Genomic DNA, 19,328 nt, shown 5'->3' on the forward strand with positions numbered 1-19,328 from the left:
GTTTCTTTTTTCTTCTCTTTTTTGGTCAATAGCTGGCAACAATGTGAACAATGCATTAAAGTACTCTTTAAAACAATGCAATTTGGCCGGGCGCGGTGGCTCAAGCCTGTAATCCCAGCACTTTGGGAGGCCGAGACGGGCGGATCACGAGGTCAGGAGATCGAGACCATCCTGGCTAGCACGGTGAAACCCCGTCTCTACTAAAAAATACAAAAAACTAGCCGGGAGAGGTGGCGGGCGCCTGTAGTCCCAGCTACTCGGGAGGCTGAGGCAGGAGAATGGCGTAAACCCGGGAGGCGGAGCTTGCAGTGAGCTGAGATCCGGCCACTGCACTCCAGCCCGGGCGACAGAGCCAGACTCCGTCTCAAAAAAAAAAAAAAAATAAAAAAAAAAAAAAAAATAAAACAATGCAATTTACTTGGAAATTCTAATATCTCCACTTTTCTTTGAGAATAATCAACTTTGAAATAAGATTCATCATAAATGTTAGTCTATTAGAGAAAAGATGCTGTAAATAATCATTTTGCCTCAAAATCATGCTCAATATTTTTTTTTTCCTGAAAGAAAAGTGCCCAATTTTGCTTGACTTGAAATAATTAAATTAGGAGAAAAGCAAGAGTCTATTAGTATATATTTTATCTTTTACCAAATGACTTAATAAAAATAATGTATACATTAAAAACAACAAACGAAAATACTCTATGTATAATAAGAGAACACCAGGAAGAAAAAAATACCACGTGTACTTTATTTTAGAGTAATGAACAGTAAAGCTAAAAAAGCCATAGAATATTCTTCTATGTTTTTTTTTTTTTTTTTTTTTTTGAGACGGAGTCTTGCTTTGTCACCCAGGCTGGAGTGCAGTGGCACAATCAATCTCGGCTCACTGCAAGTTCTGCCTCCTGGGTTTATGCCATTCTCCCGCCTCAGCCTCCCAAGTAGCTGGGACTACAGACGCCCGCCACCTCGCCCGGCTAGTTTTTTGTATTTTTTAGTAGAGACGGGGTTTCACCATGTTAGCCAGGATGGTCTCGATCTTCTGACCTTGTGATCCGCCCGTCTCGGCCTCCCAAAGTGCTGGGATTACAGGCTTGAGCCACCGCGCCCGGCCTATTCTTCTATGTTAATACCAAATGTTGTCTTGTCCTAAAGTCTCACAACAATAGAAATACTTGCAGATAAAAATTTTAATTCCCCATGGGGTAAATTTATGCACATTATAAAACTATTAGCTGATTTTTGTTGATAGGTTGTAATACAAAATGCTTTCAAATGGCTCCTATATGTGGCTTGAAATTAGATGAGAATCATAATAATTTAGAAGTATGATATACTTGAGTCATAATAATACTTGCTTTTAAAAATATCTGAGTACTACACAATGACTTTTTGTAAAATGAAATCATTGACTTTTATTGTTATTGCTCTATACCTCTTACTTCATTTTCTCATCTACTACTTACATGATCCAGGTCCTAGAAGTCTTGAAAGGACCTCCTCTACTGTTTGGGTGCTGGCTCTGTGTGTGTCTGTGGGTGTGTGTATGTATAAATAATAAAGCACGGGTGAGGGGAGGGTGGATTTGCATTTTATTTTATTTTTTTTTTAATTTATTTTTTTTTTTTTTTTGAGACTGAGTCTGGCTCTGTCCCCCAGGCTGGAGTGCAGTGGCCGGATCTCAGCTCACTGCAAGCTCCGCCTCCCGGGTTTACGCCATTCTCCTGTCTCAGCCTCCGGAGTAGCTAGGACCACAGGCGCCCGCCACCTCGCCCGGCTAGTTTTTTGTATTTTTTAGTAGAGACGGGTTTCACCGTTAGCCAGGATGGTCTCATCTCCTGACCTTGTGATCCGCCTGGCCTCAGCCTCCCAAAGTGCTGGGATTACAGGTTTGAGCCACCAGCCCGGGCGGATTTGCATTTTAGAAAGGAGGGCTATATGAAAAAAAACAATGTCTTTGATTCAAATATCATTTTTCATATAATAGTAATTGACACTTCAAAAGTGAATACTAAAATTTCCAGAGGAATGTTTTAATCCTAATCTTAAATGTTCATTTTGCTATGACCTATTTGACTGTTTTGTAATAAATCATTAAGTTCCTACAATGGAATGAAATATAAAACCAAGTATTTATTAATTAATCTTTTAATTTGTTTTTTTTTTTTTTTTTTTGAGATGGAGTCTTGTTTTGTCACCCAGGCTGGAGTGCAGTGGCCAGATCTCAGCTCACTGCAAGCTCCGCCTCCTCGGGTTTACTTATTCTGTCTCCCATCTCGGAGTAGCTAGGACCACAGGCTCGCCACCTCACCGGCTAGTTTTTGTATTTTTAGTAGAGACGTGGGTTTCACCGCGGTTAGCCAGGATGGTCTCGACCTCCTGACCTTGTGATCCGGGCCTGCCTCAGCCTCCCAAAGTGCTGGGATTACAGGCTTGAGCCACCGCTACCATGGATTTGCATTTTAGAAAGGAGGGCTATATGAAAAAATACCGTCTTTGGATTCAAATATCATTTTTCATATAATATAGTAATTGACACTTCCAAAAGTGAATACTAAAATTTCAGAGAGGAATGTTTTAACCTAATCTTAAATGTTCATTTTCATATGACCTATTTTGACTGTTTTGTAATAAATCATTAAGTTCCTACAATGGAATGAACATAAACCAAGTATTTATTAATTAATCTTAATTTGTTTTTTTTTTTTGAGATGGAGTCTTGTTTTGTCACCCAGGCTGGAGTGCAGTGGCCAGATCTCAGCTCACTGCAAGCCTCAGCCCCGGTTTACGCCCCATTCTCTTCTGCTCCCCAGCCTCCCGAGTAGCTGGGACTATGTATGCCTCGCCACCTCACCGCTAGTTTTTGTGTTTTAGTAGGACGGCTCACCGCAGTTAGCCAGGATGGTCTTGACCTCCTGACCTCAGGATCCACCCGCTGCCTCCCAAAGTGCTGGGATTACAGGCTTGAGCCACCGCTACCGCCACTAATTAATCTTAATTTTAAAAGCAATATGTAATTCAGGAATCATTTCCTTTCTCCTCTTGTGCTCCAAACAGCCACTGAAAGGCAAGGTCAGAGACATAGTTTGAGATGATCTTGCCATGCGATCCAATTACACTTTGCTAAAACACAGTTCTTTCAATTAGATAGTGTGGTTCTTGACATTTTGAAGTGGACAACCAGGTTGGTGAGTCACTTAAACTGTGGTGCCAGCTCACTGTCTATGATGAACTCGAACTGTCCTTCCCAGCTGGGAACTCTTGGCAAGCTTCCTTAAAGACCCAGTGGCTGGCAAAGCATGAGGAACTATCACACAGAGAATGAGGTCCTCCTTGGGTTTTGAAAACCGATGATAGAAGTCTTAGAATGATGCAAGCCAGGTCACAATCTCCTAAACCACGAGCCTTATCTTGAATGAAACATTATTTCTAAGTTGGATCTGAAAAGGAAAAAAAGTTAAAGTATAAGGCAATGGTTCATTTGTACAAAAGAAAACAATGTCAAGTCTCTTAGCTTGGTTTCCTCCAGTCCAGTTCAGAATCTCTCCCAGAGAAGAACAAAAATCATTTTTTCAGTCTTTTGCATACATTTTTACTAAAAGGACTATGAAATAAGTAAGTATTTTATTCAGAAATTTATGGATCTGGCTCTTCTCTTAGGTTGAAAATTCACAAATATGTTACAAAAGTAGAGAATGTGGGGGCTGAAGAATCTAAGAGATTGTCTAGTCTCATGTTTTTACTTTACATATGCAAAATCTGAAGGCCAGAAGCATGAACTGCCTTACACACAAAATACTAGTTAGATGCCTGAACTAGAACCTAGATCCTGGCTGGCATTTCTAACCTAGTATCTTCTCTACTATAATATGTAGTCTTTTCACTAGGGTAGAGAATATTAAAAGCCCATACTAGTAGACATAGTCAAAGCCTTTAAGACAGAGTCATTCTGGGGCAAGGATATAAAATGATTGCAAATGATTCAAATTTCACTTCCAGGAAACAACTTTAGGTACCACATAAGCAGAAATGTGCTATTGGAAACTTCAAATTTCTCAGGAACTTATGTCTTATGGTAACAAGGGCGTGTTGTTAATATTATCTCTCCAGCTAATTGTTTTTATTGATCTGTTGTGGTTAATAAGCACTGACTAGTTTCTGTAGGTATGGAGTCCCCATTCTACCAGGTTTGTAATTAAGTAACAAGAAGTGGGGCTTTGGTGTTGGTCTGTCTCTGCCACCAGTATTATAAAAAAGTCTATCCAAATAACCATGAGCTACGTAAGATAGGAGGGCTGCCAGTCCAGGAAGGCTTGATCTAGTTTTTCTTTAACGTTACTCTAATTTACTTCAGGTTTAACTTATATCTATTAGGATCAATGGATCTTAAAAATGAAGTTAAAAAAAAAAGACGGTATAAAAATGTGCAATTAATTGCTGATACCCCAAACTGTGACTTGTCTACTGCATTCAGTTGTAATGGTACTTTTTTTTTCTTTTTTTCTTTTTTTAGTCACTGTCTAGCTCTGTTGCCCAGGCTGGAGTGTAGTGGTGTGATTTTGGCTCGCTGCAGCCTCTGCTTCCTGGGTTCAAGCAGTTCTCCTCACTCAGCCTCCCAAGTAGCTAGGATTACAGGTGCATGCCACCATGCCCAACTAATTTTTGTATTTGTAGTAGAGACGAGGTTTCTCCATGTTGGTCAGGCTGGTCTTAAACTCTTGTCCTCAGGTGATCCACCTGCCTTGGCCTCCCAAAGTGTTGGGATTACAGGCGTGATCCACCACACCCGGCCTTGTAATAGTACTCTCTATTAGTGTATTTCTAGTGCTGTCTCAAAGTTCCCTTTCTAACTTCTCATGGTATTTCGAAAAAATCGTGTTTTAATTCTGAAAATTTACTGGGGGACTCCAAAAGAGAAAAGGGTAAGGAATGAGAATTTGAGAAGAGAAGGAAAAGTACTAGGTATGCTGAGGGGCCAATCAGTGGCTCTCTAGGGAAGGAGGGGGGTGTTTAACAAGATAGTTATATGTGATTCAGAGGTGAAGGCAAGAGTAGTCAGGTAGTCCTTAACTCCCATCTAGAATTTCAAAGAAATGCCGTTTCCTTTCCATAGATTCAAGAGGGTATTTATTAGTTAAGGGAGGCATATTTTGGTACTAATCACATGTTAAATTTTGGGAGCAGGGAATAAGAAACTCCTCTGAGGGTGAGTCTGAATAGCATTTGCTGGGCAACCTTCACTCAAAATGTGCAGATGAGGCACAGCTACCTAGGCTGTACATTCACATGTATTTTTCCATTTCTCAAAATATTTTAGTTGTCTTGCCTTGGACCAATAGAAGACTTCCCCACCCAAAGGAAAAAGAGGTGTTAAGGAAAGCTTCTTGGTAGAAGGGAACTTTCAGATATACAAATCTTTTTTTCTTTTTCTTTTTGTTTAGACCGAGTCTCACTCTGTAGCCCAGGCTAGAGTGCAGTGGTGCGATCTCGGCTCACTGCAACTCCGCCCCCCGGGTTCAAGCGATTCTCCTGCCTCAGCCTCCTGAGTAGCTCGGACTACAGGCATGCACCACCACACCCAGCTGATTTTTGTATTTTTAGTAGAGATGGGGTTTCACCATGTTGGCCAGGCTGGTCTCGAACTCCTGACCTCAAGTGATCCACCTGCCTTGGCCTCCCAGAGTGCTGGGATTACAGGCGTGAGCCACTGAGCCCGGCCTATTTTTCTTTTTAGAATCAAGGTTTGAGAAGTCGGTGAGCTGAGCAGAAAAGAAAATGAGGAATTATGAGATTACAGTATGAGAACTTTCCCCTAGGTTTGTACTTGAGCTCCACCCCAGGACCAGGAAGGCTGTACTTCAGGAGCAATGCTAATTAAGGGAAGAGCTCTGGTCTTATCCACTTCTTGGCCCACCTTAAAACTTTCCCAGAGCTGTTCCTGCAGTGTTCCATTCTAGACACTCTCCACAGGACTATTGTGAGAAGGGCACAGCCTCCAGCAACCTGACCAGCATCTACTTGCTGCCAAAGCACTGCCACTGGAAAGGAGGCCCACCCTTTTGGCATCCTTCATAGGCCCCTTAGGAAATTGTTAAAGACAGAAACTTTGAAATTGAATTTTAATGATTGTCAGGAAATAAGGGTGAGGTACGGCAGCTGCTCCGGAGCAGCTGTCACAGCTGCCCTATCCAAGGGACAGGCCTGCTTTTTGGCCACCATCTTCCCCTACCCCCGATGAGAGGAAGGGAAGAGGTTGGACCAAAAGGTAAAGGTTTCAACTTTGAGGGCGCTGATTCAGGACCCATATCCACAAACAGAAAACTAAAAAGCAAACAAACAAAACAAAGCAAAAGACTTACAACTTCAGAGTCTCAGTTCCAGGCTGCCCAAGTGAACTGTAGGTCCAAGACATTAACTTTTGTAAAGGATAAGGGGGTGGCTGGGCAGAATATGGAGGACCCCCTACTTCTTATACATAATTGCTCACCAGGGAAAGCACAGCCACAAAGAGGGCTGTGAAGGGCCCCAGGGAGAACGGGAGAGCTTGTAGAAAGAACCAGTTTCTCTTCTGGATCCAAATGGTCTGTGCTTTGGGGTGACTGCAGTTGGATTAATGCTCTGTTTCCTTCTGTCTGCCTGGGCTGTGTCTAAATGAAAAGCAGACCATAGCATAATGCTGTCCCATCACCACTTTTCTAATCCCAAAACTCAAGTGCCTGAGAGTGAAACTTCACAAAAAAGTTATTGCCAGCAACAGATTCAGGCTGACAAATTGTCAATAATCACACCTTCGACATGCTGGATGACTTTCAGGCAATAAATAAGCAGGTGCAAGAAGAGCTGCTGGCTGGGTGGGCAAGGTGCAGGCCACAGCCTAGGCTGCAGTTTTCCCAATGTGTCCCCCCACAACAAGGGAATGCCTTCAGTGTGAGGACTGCAGGGCGCCTGCTTGCTTGCTCTAGCTCTTGCTCCCTTTCTTCCTGTCACTCACATAAACTGCACAGAGGAGCTTCTCTCTTCCCTCTCCTCCCGTTAACTCTTCTGGGTTTGTGTTTCTATGGTCTCAAGCACCCTTGATTTACAGTCACATTACCCAGGTTTGCTTTTGATTGAAATCCTGGGCCCCTGGAATGTATTAGACATCTAGTTACTTCCATATACCTGTACATTTTCTGTGACAGATAAAGAATTAACAATATAAAAAATAACATTTTTACCTGTGAATGCATTTGAAAAATGAATGCATATTATATCAGTTAAGAACTTAAGACAAATCTGAAAGACATCTTTCAAGGTGTTTGCAGGTTAGTGCTTCTATAATCACCCACATCTGTCTGTCCTCCAGCACACACACAGTCACAAGAGTGCTTTTTGATTTGTCTTTCCTGTTTTAGACTCACTCCGTGCTTTAAATTTAGGAGCAATTTTAAACACATACATGGATCCAAATATGCATTTATTATATAAGATATGATTTCTTGCCTAGTTTACAAATCCAGTTACCCGATCGTAACACTTCAAATTAAATTATTAGTCACAGCCCTCCTAGGAGGTTGATTTAACTACAGAAGTTTGGGTTCAAAATTTAATTCACACTTCCATTTTCTCTAACTTGAATTTTGATTTCTGCATTTAAATACAACACAGCACTTGAATTAAGGGTCTTCTTGTTACACTGGAGGCTTTTCAAATTTCTCTAAACTCTATAGATGAACTGCATTGTCACATAATCGATAGGAAAATCTCAGCTGTCACAGATCCTAAGCAACCCTCTGCTACAGAAATAACACGATCTGGCATTTCTGAGTTTGAAAATGTGCTGTTTGGATGACATGAGACCAGAACTACCCAGACGGCTTTAAATATTGTGGTCTCTAAGAACTGCTGAGGACTGACCTGCTGAGAATGACTGAAATACTTCCAATAGGCTTTTCTCCTGGTTAGAGACCAAGTGTTGCCTTTTTTTCCTTCCATAAATAAGTAATGCAAGAGCCAGCGTATTGGTATCTGAGATTCAAAGCTGTTTCTAGGCTCAACTAAGTTTGCTGCCATACAGTTTATATCAGAATTTCAAATTAAGTGTTTCCTTCCCCAAACCAATAAGCAATTCAGGCTTGGATTTTAGAGTCTAAATCTGAAACTAAACACCTGTCCTTTGAAGCCTTAGATCATTTCTATCAACATGAGCAGGGTTTCTGCAGTAGATAAATCCTTCAGCTCAAAAGAAACTGAATGGCATCTCATCATAAATAACATGAAACCATAAAACTATAGCAAACCATTTATCTGCCTCAATGCCACTGTTTCTTGCTGAACTCTCAGTATTGTCTCTACAATCTGCCACACACAAATGTCGCTATATCACATGAGAGCATGAGGAAGATGTATCCATATCTGTATCCTCTCCACTTTTATCTATAATACACTACTCTGCTACTCTTAAACTAATGACTTGTTTCACCGAGGGTATTTTTTAAGGTGTTACTGGGTGGCCCTACCCTAAAATCTACCCCACTTAGTGGATTAGATTATGTAATAAATACCTTAATTTATTTCAGAAGAACCCCTGCTAAAAATGCTTATGACCTTGTCATACTATGAATCATGTACACACCAAATGTAAAAACATTCTCTGATTTATCAATTTGCTCTGTCAGAGAGTTTATGTGTTAAATATTACAGTTAGTTACACTTTGCCTGCATGGGCCCATTTATACAAAGAAATGCCTAGAGGGGAATCAGACGATAGCAACCTAAGTGACACAGATTCAGTTTATAACTTCAAAGTATGGATAGGTAAAACTTTTTTTTTTTTTGAGATGGAGTTTCGCTTTTTCGCCCAGGCTACAGTACAGTGGTGTGATCTTGGCTCACCGCAACCTCTGCCTTCTGCTTTCAAGTGATTCTCCTGCCTCAGCCTTCCGAGTCGCTGGGATTACAGGTGCCCACCAACACACTCGGCTAATTTTTGTATTTTTCAGTAGAGACGGGGTTTCACCACATTGGCCAGGCTGGTCTTGAACTCCTGACCTCGTGATCCACCCGCTTTGGCCTCCCAAAGTGCTGGGATTACAAGCTTGAGCCACTGCGCTCGGCCTGTGTAAAACTTTTCTAAAACTAAAGCTGTTGGAGGCTGCATCTCCTAAATCCACCATCAGTAGGATCTTTGGGCTGAATCAAGAAATACCACCTCTAGTTCAACCGACATCAGGGAACCACTGCATCAGGCCAGGTATTTTGCTTTTATTCAATTCTAGAAGAAAATGGGACAACTTGGACTAATATAAAAAGCCAACATTTCAAATTGGCTTCATTTCTCAAGATCTTAGAAGCTCCCAACACACTGAGGCTATTTTTTGGCAACCTTGTTCTAGCTCCAAACTCTCCTGTTTACACACGAGAGTTTATCCATTATCATAGTCCACAGGCTTCTCCATAACTGTAAGTTGACATTTGGAAATTATGTCATGCCAAAGAGCCCCAAACCTATCCAGGAACCAAGTTATTTATTTCTAAAGCAGCTGTCATTTGTGGAGGTGGAATAGAGGAGGTAAGAACTAGGCACATAATATCCAGGCTGGGAGTGGCTGACCTCTGATTATCCATTAAGGAGAGATGACTGATGAAAACACGTTTACTTCTTGGATGCTTGATCAGTGTGTGAATTTGCCTCATTTACAATTAAGGGAAATGATTAAACCTCAGCCCAGTCTTACACACTGCAGAGTTGTATTTAATTTTTGTAAATGTGCTGTATTAAGCTAGCTTGTCCTCGATTTCCAAGATATAAATCACATAAGGTCAATACTGCAAGTTCGATGATTTGCCTGCGTTCTTAATCACGTAGCACAGAGACATGAAGCACTGAATATAAGGGATGTACTGATAACCCCAGCATATATGGCTCTAATATTTTAGGTTCAGGCTGGGCGTGGTGGCTCACGCCTGTAATCCCAGCACTTTGGGAGGCTAAGGTGGGCAGATCACGAGATCAGCAGTTCGAGACCAGCCTAGCCACCATAGTGAAACCCCGTTTCTACTAAAAATACAAAAACATTGGGCCAAGGCGTGGTGGTTTACGCCTGTAATCTCAGCATTTTGGGAGGCCGAGGCAGGTGAATTACATGAGGTCAGGAGTTCAAGACCAGCCTGGCCAACATGGTAAAACCCCTGTCTCTACTAAAAATACAAAAATTAGCTGGGCGTGGTGGCACACACCTGTAATCCCAGCTACTCAGGAGGCTGAGGCAGCAGAATTGCTTGAGCCCCGGAAATGGAGGTTGCAATGAGCCGAGATCATGCCACTGTACTCTAGCCTGGCTGGCAGAATGAGACTCTGCCTCAAAAAAATAAAAATAAAAATACAAAATACAAAAAAAAATTAGCTGAGCATGGTGGTAGGAGCCTGTAATCTCAGCTACTCAGGAGGCTAAGGCAGGCGAATCGCTTGAACTCGGGAGTTGGAGGTTGTGGTGAGCCAAGATCATGCCACTGTGCTCCAGCCTGGGCAACAGAGTGAGACTCCACCTCAAAAAAAAAAAAAAAAGTTTATTTATTTACATACTTCATACTTGCACACACTTTCTCTCTCCTCTACCCCCAACAGGAAATATTGCTTTCTCTGACCCTCTGCAATCTAACCTTAACACTACAGAAACCATGAGCTGGAGATGACTGCTTTCTTGCGGTACTATTTATGAAACATTCTCTCTTTTTCTTTCCCTAGGAATCTATCCCAAAGGATTGAGCAATGTGCTATGCTGCTACTCCACTAGATCTCAGCGAAAAGGTGGGGGTTGCAAGACCATCTTAACCCTTGCAATGGTCTGGCCAGCAGCATCTGCTTTGTTATCTAGTTCCCTGAGCTCATTCTCAGCTTAATTTTAGAAACGTATCTAGGTCTACATTTATCTCTTTAAATGGCCTCCAGCATTTGTCAGTACTGTGCCACTGGCCAGGTGTGGTGGCTCACACCTGTAACCCCAGCATTTTGGGAGGCCGAGGCGGGCAAATCACCTGAGGTCAAGAGTTCAAGACCAGCCTGGCCAACATGGTAAAACCCTGTCCCTACTAAAAATACACAAAAATTAGCTGGGCATGCTGGCAGGTGCCTGTAATCCGAGCTACTTGGGAGGATGAGGCAGGAGAATCACTTGTACCCAGGAGGCAGAGGTTGCAGTGAGCCAAGACCATACCATTGTACTCCAGTCCAGGCAACAAGAGCAAAACTCCATCTCAAAAAAAAAAAAAAAAAGTACTGTGCACCAATCCTGGCACATGTGTCTCTTCTGTGTAACGTCTGTCATTACACAAAGCATTATAAAAACGTAATTTCCAACCTTGCAATATACCCTTACTACAGAAATCATTACATTAGCATAAAAAGCACAAAGTTCCAAGGTAGTAATTTGGTTATAGGTCTAAAATCCTTCCAGTTCCATCAGATCTCTATGGATGTATGGTGTTACCCTTCTGCAACTACAGTCTGTGTCAGTGGATCTCTTGCATGAAGGAAGTTCTGCTGGGTGAACAGTAACAGTTTGTACTCAGGGACTCAAAGTCTGAGTTGGAACATTTCTTAAAGAATCAAGATACTTCATCTTTTTTTTTTTTCCTTCCTCTATCTCTTCTTGACCACCAAGAAAACATGTCTTGAAAGGTATTTTTCCACAGGTGTTTCATTAGACAAGTGCAGATATCAGGACTTATCTCATAGGCAATACAAGCACTTTTTGGTCTTTCAGCTGGGGGATGGATTTTGGGAAATTTGACTTCTATCTATGCTGCCGTTTGTGGAGGTGCAGATTAGCTGCAACTCTGCTGAGGAAGGATTGGTGGTGGTGGTAGGGGTCAGTAAGGTTGAGTTGTATTCAAATGTTAATTTACACCTGAAAAGACAAAATGTAGTCACCCACTTGGGGGTGACTTGAGTTTCTGTTGAATACCAGCCATGAGTGCTTCCTTGTGAAAGATGAAAGTTGAAATTGAGGGGGCAAGTAGTCTAAAAGTTATGGGAACAGGAAGAGAAGGAGCAGGGACAGTCTTGATGAGTAAAACAAAATGTATTTAGCCATCAGTTGTAGATCTATTTTCAACTTTTCCTTCTTAGTAAAGTTTTAAGATATAACGGAAGATGGTAATTTCCACTTTACTAAGTATTTGGAGATTGTCTATGGAATCCAAAAGTATTGGTGTGAAATAAGAATGAAGAATTAGCCTCACTTTTCTACCATTTGGATGGGTTTTCTTGTTTCACATAGTCTGTTTAACAACTGCTATCCACCTTGCTTAATGGAATCCCTAAGTACCCGGGGAGTAACTAAGGAAAAAAAAAAAAAACCTTCTACATTCCAACACTGCCTTTAACCTCAAACGATAGTAAAGGGTTCATTCAGACCCCAGGACCACACTGAGGCATTAATTAGGCTGATGAAATCCATCGAAATGTATGGATTCAGCATAATCAAGTTTCTACCACAGACTATCGTTAAGGAATACGTGAGCAGCTGGGAGAATAGAAAGTACTGTTAGAGTTAAGTCATGCATGTAATTGAGTATATTTAACATAACCATTTTAATGATCAGTGATTAAAAGTGCATCTTACTTAAACGGTATATCCTCTGCAATTTGTTCATATCAACTCGATAATGTTCTCAAGAGGAAAATGTAGGGATACAAATTTCTAAACAAGATCTTGTTTGAGTTTGGGGGAAAAAAGCAGGAAAGTGAACTAGAAAGAAAAATGTGGCTTTTGCATGCAGACAGCTACATGAGTGTGATATAAATTAATCACTGTTGTGGACACCTTCTGTGCTCAGTTCATACAAAGTATTAGGAATATATAATAAGTGATTTTGTTATTCCTCAAAAAGAATATATTTTTCCTTAAAGATGCTTTCTCTGTTTGACTTTTTTTTTTTTTTTTTTAAGGGGGCAGGGGTATGCTACTCAAATCCTGTTGATTTTAAGAGCTTCCCTTAAGATCCTGGGAAGTTCATATTTCCAATTCTTCTTCCAAACTGTTGGGTTGGCTTATCTTAGTGGAACTTGCCTCTGTGAAGATAACAGTAGGAAGAAGAGCAGGCACCACACGGAGAAAGATGCACCCACATATGACGGACCAAGAGCGCGAACAGTTCAGAAACCCGCAAAGGGGAAATTTGCTATTCAAATCAGCGAGGGGCCTGAACCAAAAGCCCACGCGTTTAGAGGCAGACTCTGCTCTCCTCTATTCACTCGGACCTGGACAGTTAAATGGAGTCATTGTGGAGCCATGCACAAGCCAACCCCACTCCTTTTGTTGCATTTTTTCAACTTTTGTGCTCAAAACACGCAAATCACCGATTACTTTGCCCAGGAAAGAATTGAAGGAGAGAGGTGGATCTAGATCTACAACTAGAAGTGTGTAAATCATACAACACCTACACATCTATGCAGGCACTACTAAAAGTGAGGGTTTAGAAGGGATGCCCAACTCCCAAAAGTTGCTTCACAGGGCTCTTTTTATCTCCCTTCACCCCTGCCCCCACTCCTATAGAAAAACAAATCTATTCTCCTGCTCAAAATAGGGTTGAAGAGTGGCACATCTTGAATGTCTGGGAGTTGCACCGAAACTTTTACAAACCTGCGAGAGAAAGGAAGCCACAAGCACATAAAAGTATGTTGGCACATACTATTCTGCTTGCTGCAAACAAAACAAAAATGTTTTAAGGGAAAATTCATTTGATGCCTTTCTTTTCACCCAAAAGCATGTCTTCTTTGGTTTGGAGGGCCAGCTCTTGGGAAATCGGGTCTCTCAAGGAGCACTCCCACCCCCAACGTATAGTCTATAAATATAGTGGAAGAGCCATGCCAGGGGCAGTAAGTGCAAGAGAATCTGGAGTCTTGAAAGCATCTTTTTCTTCTGGCTATGGTGGCACTTAAATGATAATGCAGGCAATGGAGCTGGGAGATTTATATCTTTTGGAAAGTAGGGCGAGCCAGATGGTAATAGCGTCATTAACACACAAACTTGGGATGTGCAAGTGAAGCTTGAAATTGGGAAAGAGATCAGGAGAACAAAGGGGGCTGCTGTTGAAAGGCTACCCTCTTCTGCCGGCCAAAGCTAAGAGCCCCTTGGTACTGGGGTCTGCTCCTGCCCAGAACTGGATAATAAACGACAGCTTTCCCCCTTCCCTGTTGTGACTTAGAAAGCACCAAGAAAACTTTTGCAATAGGCAAATTCGGCACTTAGTTATGGGTAACCCTTTGTAGTCTGAAGTGGCAGGAATGGGCCTTTAATCCAACTGCACTTCCACCCCCACCCCCTACCCCAGTTTGATAAGCCCTGGCAATTGTTGACATTTATTTTATAAAATCAAAGTGCCGCTTGTTGTATGTTTCAGACAAAAGTTCATTTCCCTCCCCTTACGTAAATACTCTAAGTAAATATTAAAGGCTGAACAGCACTACATTTTCATTTTGGTGACGGGGGTTGGTGTGAAGGTGTTGAAGGGGGTTAAACTCTAGTTTTACTTTGTAAAGCTTTAACCTTTAAGTTAACTCCCACTGAATAGGTATAATTCAGAGAGAACAGAGAAGGCATTAAGACAAGATTAACAATGGCATTACTAATAATAATGCATGTTTTTAATAAACACCCATGCACACCTCTATAAACAGACGAGGTGTGAAACTAAAGAAAACGAAATTAATAACATTGTTCTCCTTTTAATAAACACAATGTATGTATGTAGGTACATACAAACACATCCATACATATATACACATATGTATATGGTTTCTAGGAAGACAGTAAAGGTAACTAACGGTCATTAAGTATTGACTGGCTTGAGTGATGCCTGTTAGCGACTAAAAGTTGACGAGGTCTAAACTAAAATCGAACGTTTTTCTTTTTATTCTTTTAAAAAAAAATACTAGAGCTCTTTAAAAGCCTGGAGGACTTACCCTCAGGGATTATTCAGAGAAAAACTGAGACTGGCCGTTCGTCACAGGCAATTGTAAAGGGTTTCAAAGAGCCGATCAAACGATCGCCAGAGTAATCTACATTCAAGTCCGGATGATGGTGTTACGGCACACACCTGCGGGGTGTTTGCTGTCCGTGCCCCTCGCCGAGCTACAAATCATCATTAAAGCGAGCTGCTTAAGCTTCTTCCCAGCTTCTAGACAAGAGTTACTTGGGACAGTTCACTTTGATATTGCTACAGCTCGCAATTGACAAGCAAGCTATTTTGGAGCCCAAGCCAGAGCCCACATCCTAATGCGCTTCGCGAAGTAAGCAGGATGGTGGGGGCAGGGAGCGGTGAGCAATTGTAAAGGTCTGTCTCTTTCGCCAATTTCCAGAGCAGAATCACCGCAAAAATGTGTAGGAAACCAGGTTAAATCAGCTGAAACCCACCTTGAGTTTCTAGTGAGGGCCCTCCCAAAACTTCTTTACTACAACTTTTAACCGACCCGTACTGTGGACATAATCTCACCACCTCAGTTTCCCTCCTTCCCTCTCTTAAGTACCCACTCGGGTCAGCACCTTCCCTCGAGTTCGAGATTACATATTTCTTCATCAGGTCTGGTATCTAGTTTGAAACTTTCACTTTTGGTTCGTTCGTTTGCGATTATTTTCTCCCTTTTTGTGCGGACTGTGCCCTCACTGCTCTCACTGCCCTCACCTTGAGGGGGAAAATAATCCGGAGTTGGGTAAAAAAGAAAGGGACTTGAGAGTCTCTGACAGCTGGAGGCGGGGAAAGGCGGGGGTCGATGTGGGTTTCTGTCTGCGTCTGCCTGAGTGCCCGCAAGCCCTCGGCAATCCGCGTGCGACCCACTGGCGGGGGCGGGGTGGGGGAATTAACCGGCTACCGGTGATGCCAAGATCAACACTCGGAGCGAATGTATCAATAGACCAATTTTCTGCTCTTACCGCGAGCTTTTTCGTTTCAATCCAGAGTGGAGGTGTCTGCGCTGCGCAAGACGCAACAGCACAGTGGCGTCAGGAAGAAAAAAAAAAAAAAGAGGGCGCTAGATGCGGGAGGCGCAAGTATGGAAATTAACTCATTAGGAAGGGGTGTGGTTACAGCGAAGCCCCCTCCTCCATCCCGTCCTTTCTCCCTTGCTGCCACCGTCCCGGCTTGCTAAATATGAGATTACAAACAAACAAATAAAGCAGAAGCTGACTACGCAGTCCCAGATCAAACACGCTCCAGATAATTCGCTTCACTCAGCGCTGCGGCCAGATTTGCAGCTCAGCGCTGGCCCCTGACGCCCGCCGGTGGTTTCAGCGCCCCCTCCAAGCCAGCCCCTGCTTCCGCAGCTCTGAAAGGCAGGGCCCGCGGCGGCTTTTCGAAGGCACAGCACGTGGCCCTGACGCCCCGTTTGGTACACGTTTTAAAACATCAGACAAACGCTTCCACCAATATGGCAACCGTCTGAGGGCTTCTGCCGATCTCAGAGGTCCTCTCTTAAATGCTGCCTGAAGAGGATGAGGGTGGTGGTGGTCTCTTTGGGAAAAAAAAACAACAAACAAAACAAACTAGAAAGTAATGTCCCAGAGGCCCTGGCCAAGAGCCTTTTCCTGGGGCGCCGCACGCCATGAGAGGTATCAGTGGTGGAGGGCTCCGAGAATACGGAGGCTGGGGCCTGGAGAGGGTCTGAGCGTTAAAGCCCCGAGTTGTGATATTATTAACCAAAGACTAGGTTACCAAGATTGAGGGCAACGAGGTTGGAGAACCTAGGGTGCATAATTATGTGCCAAAATAAAATGTTTCAGTTGGGGGAAAGGGGCTAAAAGAACACGCAAAACCTCTCAACGCCGCCCCCCCAACCCCCGCCCCAACTGCCCTGCCCCTAGGTCCTCAAAGCCTGCCTCTGTGTAGGCTGAGGGAAAAAATGGCACTTTCATGGTTTTCCTTCCTGCGTGGCTCGTCTCCCTGTCTCTGTTCCCTGCCTGGCGCTCCCCCAGCTGCGGGCCCCTTGGAGGAAGGCTGCCCAGTCCCCTCGTCTCCCGCTGCCTGCAGGCCACCGAGTCTCAAAGCACGCATTGTCCAGCGGGGGCGGGGAGGCCAGCAGACCCATGGAGAAGAATAACACTGCGCCCAACTCCTGTTAGGGAAAGTTTCCCAAATCCACTCCTTGTGGCAACATACTACTTTAAAAGATGGGGGTGGGGGGGGGGGGGGGGGAATACGTTTTGAAAATCTGCTGCTTTCTCCAATTCTTCACTCTCTCCCCGTCACTTTTTAGGTCCTGGGAAAGAGAGAGAGTGGACTGGGAAGAAACTGGAAGGTGGCATGGAGGGCCGAAACTGTGAACCTGACTCTAGAGCAGTCAATGCGATGGTTTTTAAATGCAGGTGGGAAGAGAGAAGGGGGGATGTCTTCTCCCAGGTCTGGTTGGGAGACAGCTGCATGTCCCGACGCGCCGGTCGTCCGATCTAGACTGGGCCACGAGGGCGCGTGTGCAGGCAAAGCATTTTGCACCTCCTGTTTATCTTAGAAACGTGGCGGAGGGGGGTGGGTGGGGAGCGATTGTTCTGCTTCCCGACAGGCAGAAGAAGTTGAATAAAATGGAGAGGCGGGCACACGCAAAAACAAAAACTGCTGCAGGCTCAGAGTCTTTCTCCTTGACCCGAATTCCAAATGGTGGGGGCTCTTCATTTGCAAAGGACTCCGATGTCTGCAGACCCCAGAGACAGCGGTCCTCCAGTGACGGCAAAAGCCGCGATAGAGACCGTTAGAATTGGGGCTTTTGGGGCAAATGTAATTAATCTTTCATTCGAGCAGCGGGGACCCATTCCTTCTAAGCGTTGTCGTCTGCATTGTAGTTCTCTGAGTTTCGTGTGCTCTTCCAGGCGTTTGCAAAATAATGGCTCAGGTCCCTTGCAAAACTCTGCCTGAAACAAGTATATTCCAAGACAGTGCGATAGCGAATCCGTTTTAAAAATCAAATCAAAACAAAGTAAACGCCCCCCCCCCAAAAAAAAGTCCCAGGCCCGTGCTCTTGGTGTCCAATCACCAAAATGAGGGAAGGGGAGAATAAGTGGTTGTGGTTATTTGGGAGTCGCGCTAATTTGGTGTGTGGACTTAATGCCTTAACGCTAAATCGGCAATATAAAGGGCTGAAGAGCAAGCCCGATAAAAGCTCTAATTACTACTGGAAACTTTAGGTGGTTGCTAGGATCTGCGGACCACCACCACCACCACCACCACAAAAAAAAAAAAAAAAAAAAAAAAGCCCTCCAATGGAGTGTTTGGACTGCGTATATGGGGGTTGGGGGTAGAGCTTGTAGAGGCTAATAGTACCCACATCTGCTGGAACTTCCATATCTAAGCTGTTCATTTACGGGAGCCAACTTATGAAATCTCCACAATTAGATCTTCATTGTTCTTCCTCCACAACACTGTCTAGAAAGAAAAGGTCTTCTCGGTCGGGGCCAATCCAACGAAGCGTTTGACGTTATTAAATAATAAAGCGATTGTGATTTACATTGTTGTTCAGAAAAAAAGGCCAATTATCCACTGTTATGTTGCCATAAAGATCATATTAACTCGAATTAGTAATCAAACAATATGCGAGCGTTTAAAAAAGTACAGCCGAACTGGGTGACAGCTACCGCGACGTCTTCACTTTCACCAGCATACCCGCGCCGGCAGCGGGAGCGAAAAAGGCAGACGCCGCAGACCCGAAAGGAGGGAGAGAGAAGCAAAGTGGTGATTAACGGTCTCCAGTGTTAATTATTCTCAATTAATCCCAAACAGTGCAAACCTTCCCTAGTTCCCTGCAAGTTCCCTGGTTCCGATGCTCTTGAGAATCCTGCCTGTCTGGGAGGGGTTTATAAGAACTCCGGAAGAGGCAATTTCCACGCAAGTGTACCTGTGAGCAAAGGGGGTAGGGGTGCAAGTGTGTGTACTCATGTTGTGTGTAGTGTGTGAGTGTGAGGTTCACTACCTTTCTCAGAGCCTGGGGTGCAACCCGAAGTAGATGCCGTGGTGGGCAAGGCCCGCAGCATCTTCACGACCCTAGTGAATCTTGCGTCTTCTCTACTCAAATCACCCTCTCTCGTCCTCTGTTATTAGGTTTATAATTCGTTGCCCACTTAAATTTGTGCAGCCAACCAAGGAAATCTAAATAGGTTTGAGTCGCCCCATGGGTACAGAATGGAGGCTTTAATAAGAAAGATTAATTGTGGGTGTGTACCGGCCGGAAGACGCGTTAGCTATCAAGTGGCGGCTGGCTGTGGGTCGAGGGGCGGGGAGACGCCTCTCCTAGGCCTAGACGTTAGTAGGCGCCGTAGGCATACTCTAATGCGGGCCACCTGGCGACTCGTAGTCACAAGCAAGCA

The 19,328-nt window shown here is 43.6% G+C and overlaps 1 protein-coding gene across 2 annotated transcripts in view; it reads right to left on the bottom strand.

The window, feature by feature from the left end:
* Positions 1-3,039: 3,039 nt before the first annotated feature.
* Positions 3,040-19,328, bottom strand: part of LOC116273658 (transcription factor SOX-2) — a 42,527-nt gene continuing 26,238 nt past the window's right edge. For both annotated transcript variants that reach the window (XR_004181966.1, XR_004181965.1), the window contains one exon: positions 3,040-3,437. The gene's annotated coding sequence lies outside the window, so the exon portion shown is untranslated. The remainder of the gene's footprint in view (positions 3,438-19,328) is intronic.

This window comes from Papio anubis, chromosome 2, assembly GCF_008728515.1.
Source record: "Papio anubis isolate 15944 chromosome 2, Panubis1.0, whole genome shotgun sequence".
Classification (NCBI taxonomy): Eukaryota; Metazoa; Chordata; class Mammalia; order Primates; family Cercopithecidae; genus Papio; species Papio anubis.